At 35.7% G+C, this 8,027-nt stretch overlaps 1 long non-coding RNA gene across 2 annotated transcripts; it reads right to left on the minus strand.

Moving 5' to 3' along the window:
- Nucleotides 1–2,846: 2,846 nt before the first annotated feature.
- LOC131492937 (uncharacterized) lies at nt 2,847–6,688 on the minus strand. 2 transcript variants are annotated; one of them, XR_009252358.1, is made up of 3 exons: nt 6,590–6,688; nt 6,460–6,503; nt 2,847–4,976 (listed from the first exon to the last, which is right to left on the minus strand). It is a non-coding gene; the product is annotated as an uncharacterized LOC131492937 (long non-coding RNA). The 2 variants fall into 2 exon arrangements; XR_009252357.1 differs by having other exon boundaries at nt 2,847–4,084; nt 6,460–6,610.
- Nucleotides 6,689–8,027: the final 1,339 nt, after the last annotated feature.

Raw genomic sequence — 8,027 nt, forward strand, 5'->3', positions numbered from 1 at the left:
GAAACCACATCACAACAATGTAAAAGTATTTTCCTTTATTAGCAAAACATGTTTAAAAACAGGTAAATCCATTGTTATACATCTGAAAAAACAAGGTTTAGCACAAATTGTTCGGTATGGGAGGTTTTATAAATACAGTTGGATGAAAGTACAGATGTCTTGGTTGAGAATGTCTCCAAGATGATCTTTCAGTAATTAAATGCACAAAGCACATTGTGCATGTACGGTGAGCCAGTCTAGTACATTCTTTAAGTGTGCTAGAAAAGAGTTTTTCAACAGTACATTACTTCTTTAATAACAATTTTTAAAACCCCACTGTTTTATGGTGGAGAGGAATGGAAAACAGAGTGTGTGTAGTTACAGATGGAATGGCTGATTCTACTGGAATAAAACAGGTCCTAGGGTGAGTCACGGATTGCATCCTTCGTGAAATTTATCCATTGTCTCCATCATGGATCAGGAAATACACCAAACTGAAGCCAGGGGTGTTTTTGATATAGCTTACAACAAAAGTGGGAGAATCTTTATAACATACTCAGAAGAGAAGGGCCGTGACCATGGGTATTATTTGTCCCTCACAGAGGAGAGGTGGTTATCTCATGGTAAAATGTGTCAAAGATTCATCAAATTTAAAGATAGAGTGAAACACATTTTTTCTCATGCAGGAAGATAAGCATTCTAAAATTTGATGATTTGTTTTCCCTCTGGTGACCAGGCAGACATTTTTGAAGAAACTAACCCATTTAATGTGTCCGTTCAAGGTTGAGGTGATGTTTTAACAAGTTGAGAAACAGGTTTTTGACAGAAACGTGTGCTAAGGAAAGAGCATTTTGAAAGCAGGTGTCTGGAATGTTTCATCCTTATGTGATTTTGTAGCTGAAGACAATATGTGTCACATGTAATACTTCTCAAATATGCATACCCAGAAACCTCAGAATTCAAAAAAAATCTAACTTGCTTTAAAAATCATTCAAAGAATTTTGTTGTTTTTGAGTTTACTTGGTTAAAATAAAACAAACTGCACCTTCCAAATATTTGACATGAATGACTGATTGACAGCTGAGATAATGGAAATTTACTAACAGAATTTTAGTGAAAAAAAAACACACCCCTTTGCATAATAGATTCAAAGAGTGAGGGCAACGTTTGGTTTAATTCTTTGATGTAGTTCTGTGGGCTTTTGTAAGTAGCATTTTGACCATGGAAGCCATTAAAATTAAATACTGACATACACTGAATTTAGAACCTGACTTTTGAATCAGTGTCATGGTGATTTTTAAAAACAACAAAACATGTTCGACCCCATTGCCTTCTCAAGGCTATGTTTTTCAAATGCAAGGTCTTGTGGAATGCTGGTAGATGCAGGATGGATGGTCCAAACTGCCTTTTCAATATCTTTTATTGTCCCTGACCATACACACTGTGGAGACAGTTTGAAAACCACTACTTTAAGCCATATTTGTTTCATTTCTGTTTTGTCTTCTAGAGACTCTAAGTCATATAGGACCTAATATAATGTAATACAGTGTTTTTTGTTTTGGGTATTTTTTTGACATCTTTTATTTCCAACAGATTTTACTTCTTTATATTTAATTCTGTGTTACCTGGCATATAAACTGTTTTTCTTTTTATATCAGAATGTCATTGTAGGATGTACCTTCACCAAAAGTAATACAATCCTATTTGTTCAGTTTAACACTTTTTTGTTGGTTTGAAATTTACATTGTCTGATATGAGCACTGTGGCTCTACTTTTGTTGTCTGGTTTACCTTTGTTCAGTCTTTCACAATTAAACTTTCTGTGTTACTTTGTTTTAGATTTTCGAAGATAGGGTGTAGGTGCACTTTCATTTTGATATGAGTTAGGTAGTCGTTTTGTTTTACAAGGGTATTTAACTGATTTACAGTTATTGTCAAACTGCCATTTTAATCTCATTTCTTCATCTTGTTTTTTGTTTTGCCAAAAACTTACTCATATCTCTGATGTGGAGAACAAAGACGAAAGAAAAATTTTAAACTTCCCTACAATTTACAGCCCATTGACAAGTCCTTGAGACAGACAGAGTGACCTTCTTCCAGGAACTCAACTGCTTTGATATTAATACTTTGCTAAGGGCAAAAAGCAACCTTAGCTTGACCTTATCATAACCTCCAGGATCCTGTAAGTCTTCTTTAATATACAAAAAAATCCCTTTGAAAACTTTCTTTATCTCTACCCCCCAAGGTATATGTTAGCAATCATCCTCTAAGCATATGGCCCATTGAGGTACACCTGAAGGGTCTCACGACTAAGGTTTTACTACACAGTAGTAAATGACCTTATCCTAACAACAGCTAGCCCCTCAATGTCCTGGAAATCTTGCTTCCAAATTCCTTAGGAACTTATGCTATCCCTAACCCCCTCCCAATTTAAAAGTATATGATCAGGGGCACCTGGGTGGCTCAGTCGGTTAGGCGGCCGACTTCGGCTCAGGTCATCATCTCGCCGTCCGTGAGTTTGAGCCCCGCGTTGTCGAGCTCTGTGCTGACAGCTCAGAGCCTGGAGCCTGTTTCAGATTCTGTGTCTCCCTCTCTCTGACCCTCCCCCGTTCATGCTCTGTCTCTCTCTGTCTCAAAAATAAACATTAAAAAAAAATTAAAAAAAAATAAAATAAAAGTATATGATCAGCCACTCCTCACAACCTCAGTGCAGCTCTTTCTGTCCACAGGTCCTGTCTCTGTGCTTTAATAAAATCACCCTTTTTGCACCAAAGATGCCTCAAGAATTCTTTCTTGACCATTCACTCCCAAACCCCAACATTTAATATCAGCTCCCGTCAAAAATTCAGAAGTAAAACCAGTTGATCATTGAAGTAGTAATTAGTAAAAGTTTATTGTGCACGCCGCAAAAAGACAGTTTGCAGACCAGGAGTACTCAAACCAAAACATGAAGTGGGGCTCAGGGGTATATTGTTATAAGAAGCTTATTTGGTGAGAAAGCACTGACTGTTTATTCTTCACAAGGGTTGTAATATTAGAATTTTCTTAAGTGATAAATAATTGGTCAGTGGTTACTTCATATCAACCTTGGGGAACAGATCAAGTTTTGCTTATGATTTCCGGAAGCAAAAGCAAGAAATGACCTAGGTCAAGTTAGTCTTGCAAAATAAGCTGACTTCAGCTCTGTTTGTATGACTAACCTGGTTTTGTCTGCTCAGGGAATTTTCAAGGCTCGTCTCTAGTTTGGTTTTCGTTTCGAGAATTCCCTCCCTTTTGGTCATTCCCTCAGCAGGTTGAGAGTATGACCAACTGGTATCACGTTATTCTCCTTACCACTGTTGATGTAATCAGGCCAAAGAATCATATATCTGCTGTTTCCATTAGTTGAGTAGTCAGGCCAGAGGGCCATGTAGTCACCGTCTTCATCATTTGTGTAGTTATTGTTGATTCCATCCAGTTGCCTAATCCTTTGTGAATACCACGTGGCATGTGAGTGGGGACTGACAGGCGTTTAAAACCTGAGAGAGTATACGATACGCTAGTGAGATTAATATGATGACTATAGGGAGAACAATAGCCACAGATTGAGAAATTCCCCAGAGCTGAGACCGTAGACACCGAGATTTAACCAGTTAAATAACTCAAATGGGTTATAGGCATAACACGATGTCTCGGCAAACACATATCCTCATGATTACTTAGGACAGGATGAATATGAGGATGTTTTATTTCAGGAGGCAGTGTTGCAGGTGAATTTTCACCTGCTTTAGGTGTCATTCTGATGTGAGCAATCAGGTAATTTAATGAGAGGCATTTCTATGGAAACAGAAGAAAAACAAAGGTTAATAGTTTAAGCAAATTATAAATTCAGTTTCTGAGTTTGGAGAGCAGCCAGTTGAGAAGATTTCTAGATGTCGGGTTCTAAGCATCTTTAGATGGAGTGAAGGCAGGCAGCGGCAATCTGACACATTCCTGGTTTGCATTGTGAATGTCTCTGGTGAGCTCTGAGTGGCTGCATAGCAGTAGGCATGGAGATTGTCCACACAGGAGCTGTTGTGCTGATTTCTTTGAAGTGTATATCAAGTTATCCAGCTTTAGTTGCATGGCTTCCAGAAAAGGGCAGTTTTAGCTGTATAGTGATTGCAAGTCAAAAGAGTGAGAGAAAATGGAAAATGTTAGTTTGGAGAGTTCTAGCCAAATGTTGGAGAAAACTTTGAAGTATTCAGGATCTACTCCAGTTTATAGGTGGAAAACAAAATCTCAAAGACAATTAACAACACTGGAATCTGGTATCTACAAAGGTACATGACTGAAACATAATTTTTCTCTTTATAATCATCCCCATTTCTATGAAAAGAAACCACAGTAAGACTAATTTGTTTGCAAATTAAGTCTCGTTTTAATAAACTTGGCCTGGATATTTATAGAGGTGCAGCAAGAATAGTGATTGACCATATAGGCTTTTTTAAATCTGCTTTGGGACGCCTGGCTGGCTTAGTTGGTTAAACGTCCGACTTCAGCTCAGGTTAAGATCTCACAGTTCATGAGTTTAAGCCTTGCATGGGGCTCTGTGCTGACAGCTCAGAGCCTGGAGCCTGCTTCGGATTCTGTGTCTCCCTCCTCTCTCTGCCCCTCCTCCGCTTGTGCTCTCTCTCTCAAAAATAAATAAACACTAAGATATTAAAAACAAGTATATCTGTTTTGCTGGGACTTTTTCATAAGGAATTTCAGATTGGACTTTCAAAACCCTCTTGAAGCTAGGAAGCTAAGCCTAGGATTTACCCAGTTAGTCCCTTTACAAGGAGAAAAGATTCTTACTGAACTTATGCAAATTAATACATTGTCATGAAAAACAATAGTATTCAGTAAGAGTTTCCAAATTCTGCAGGGGTCAGATAGGGAGCAAAAGATAAATGTTTCAACCTTTGTTGCAAATACGTACCGTCAAATTGTTCTAAGTTATAGATTAAAATAGATGAAAAAAAGAATTCTTTATATCTGGAAAACAAAACATAAAGAATTAGCAATAGTTTTTTTTTGTGTGTTTTTTTTGTTTTGTTTTGTTTGTTTTGTTTGCTTGTTTTCCCCTCTTTCAGAGTTTCTTATCCTCATGGAGCTCAGTACAGATCTGTGGAAAGGTTCTCATCACAGAGAACTGGCAATTGTTTTCAATGAAGTAATAAAAATCATAATCATCTTCATCAGTTCATTCAGTGTTACACACTTAATTATTGTTTTGCTTCATCTTGGGTTAGCAGCTTTATGAATCAATCAGTTTTCCATTGAAGTTTTAAAATTCTTACTCAGTTTAATGTTATGGTCTTAAAGTCACCAGAAACCTGCATTTTAAGTTACTTGGTAGGGTCCTTTCTGTGAATCTCTTTGAGGATAAAACACTTTCGTTTGTAATTGATCAGAATGCTTTTAGAGAAGAATTGAGAGTAAAAAATAATTGTGAATGACAAAAACCTTAAAAATAGCCATGGTTAAAGATCCAAACCAAGATGCAATTGACTTAGTTATCCATTCAACCAAAGTGACAATTAAAAGACTTCAAAGGCAAGTAAAACCTTGGCTCTAATAGAGATGACTCCGTTATTTTTTGAAGTAATCAAAGACTTGAAAGAGACAATGTAAAGCACAGGAAATAATTTCATAAGACACAGAATCTTTATTTCCTAGGCAGATTACATTATAGGTAAAGAAACTTTGTTTATAATTCCTTATAAAAAGCAGACCACCAATCTAAAAAACTAAAAAACACATTATCCTTTTAACAGAGAGAAAACCAAGTTCTAACACTGCATCAGTATACTTTTGATATTAAAATTGTCTCTTTTTAAAAAATAAATCCATTCCAATCTTAGCTTGACCATGCATAAAATTCCTTTCAGAAGATTCATTTTCCATAAACCTTTTACAACTTCCTGTATCCATTTAGGTTTTGTCCTTTTTCCTTTCTTAATTTCAAACAATCATTTATATCTTTCCTTACCCAACCCCCCTCCTCCCACACCATATTCTATTTTTCTTACTTAGTTTTCATACAGAGTCATTTTTTAACCCTTTTTTTAAACCTAGTAGTTTTATTTTTACATATCAGTTATAAATTTTTACTATTGGTAATCTTTGCTTTCCAGTGAAAACTAGGAATTAGGCAATAGTGAACTATCATATTTAGTATCCTGTAGTAGATTAGCAATTTTAAATATATTTCATAATTCCTAGAAGTATTTTCTTCCTTGTAGTAAGTATTTCAGTGTGGCACAGAACATGTTTATCAATACTCAAATACCTTTTGTCTCTGTAAAAAATTAAAAAGCCCAAAGTAGATAAACTTATGCTTAGCATTTAATGTTTATTTTGTTTGGAGATGATTTAGAAATTCAATGAATATCCATGGACTTCGTGTAAACTTTTATCTTACTTACATTTATTTAAATTACTTTCTTTAAACAAGTACCATCACCTGCTTACTCACCAGCCTGAGTCATTGGCGGGTTTCTTTGGATCTCACTTCTGATCCTGTGGAATGTCAAAAGTTCAGAAATAACAGATGTGAAACAGATGAATCACCAAAGCAGTAATTAGTAGAAGTGTATTGTGCTCACCCAACAAGACAGTTGGCAGAATGGAAGCACTTAAACCAAAATATGAAGCGAGGCTCAGGGGTGCATTGTTATAAAGAAGCGTATGTAGCGAGAAAGCAGTGACTATTCTTCATGGTGATTGGTTAGAATATTGGAATTTCTTTAAATGATAGGGAATTGGTCAGTGGTTCCTTCATATAACCTTGGGAAGCAGTTCAAGTTTTGCTTATGATTTCTAGAAGCAAAAGCAAGAAGTGACCCGGGTCAAGTTAGTCTTAACAAAATAAGCTGACTTCAGCTTTGTTTACCCGACCAAACTGGTTTTATCTGCTCAAGGAATTTTCAAGGTTGGTCTCAGCTTGTTTTTGATTTTAACACTCCTATTTCCAATCCTTCCAATCCTATGTGTACTGTTTTATTTAAAATTTTCTTTCTCTTATAATGATTCATACAACATGGTTTAAATTCTATGAATAACTACATTTAATTAAAAATACCTCATTATTAGGGGAGTCTGGGTGGTCCAGTTGGTAAAGCTCTGCTCATGATCTCACAGTTGTGAGTTTGAGCCCTGCATTGGGCTCTGTGCTGACAGCTCCGAGCCTGGAACCTGTTTCAGATTCTGTCTCCCTCTCTTTTAGCCCCCCGCCTGCTCACTCTCTGTCTGTCTCTCTCTCTCAAAAATGAATAAACATTTTAAAAAAGATTATCATTATTAGTTTTGTTAATTTTTATCTTTTTTTTTAGAATAAATTCTGATCTTCATTTTATTCACTTAAAAAATTTATTTACTTATTTAAGTAATCTTTACACCCAATGTGGGGCTCGGAACTCATGACCCCAGGTCAAGGGTCATATTCTTTACTGACTGAGGCAGCCAGACGCCCCTCATTTTATTCTTTTAACCATATTTACAACAAGTATTTATGCAAAGCTATGATTATGGAATTTCATTGCTCACTACCAATATTTTATATTTTAGTTTATCTAGTTTTAAATTTATTAGTGTGATTTTTTAAATAATTTATTTATTTTTAAATTTATATCCAAGTTAGTTATCATATAGTGCAACAATGATTTCAGGAGTAGATTCCTTAATGCCCCTTACCCATTTAACTCATCCCGCCCTGCAACCCCTCCAGCAACTCTCTACTTGTTCTCTATACTTAAGAGTTTCTTATGTTTTGTCCCCCTCCATGTTTTTATCTTATTTTTGCTTCCATTCCCTTATGTTCATCTGTTTTGTATCTTAAAGTCATCATATGCGTGAAGTCATATATTTGTCTTTCTCTGACTAATTTTGCTCAGCGTGATACCCTCTAGTTCTATCCACACAGTTGCAAATGGCAATATTTCATTCTTTTTGATTGCTGAGTAATACTCCATATATATATATATATATATATATATATATATATATATATATATACATCTTCTTTATCCATTCATCTGTTGATGG

Source organism: Neofelis nebulosa, chromosome 13 (assembly GCF_028018385.1).
Source record: "Neofelis nebulosa isolate mNeoNeb1 chromosome 13, mNeoNeb1.pri, whole genome shotgun sequence".
NCBI lineage: Eukaryota > Metazoa > Chordata > Mammalia > Carnivora > Felidae > Neofelis > Neofelis nebulosa.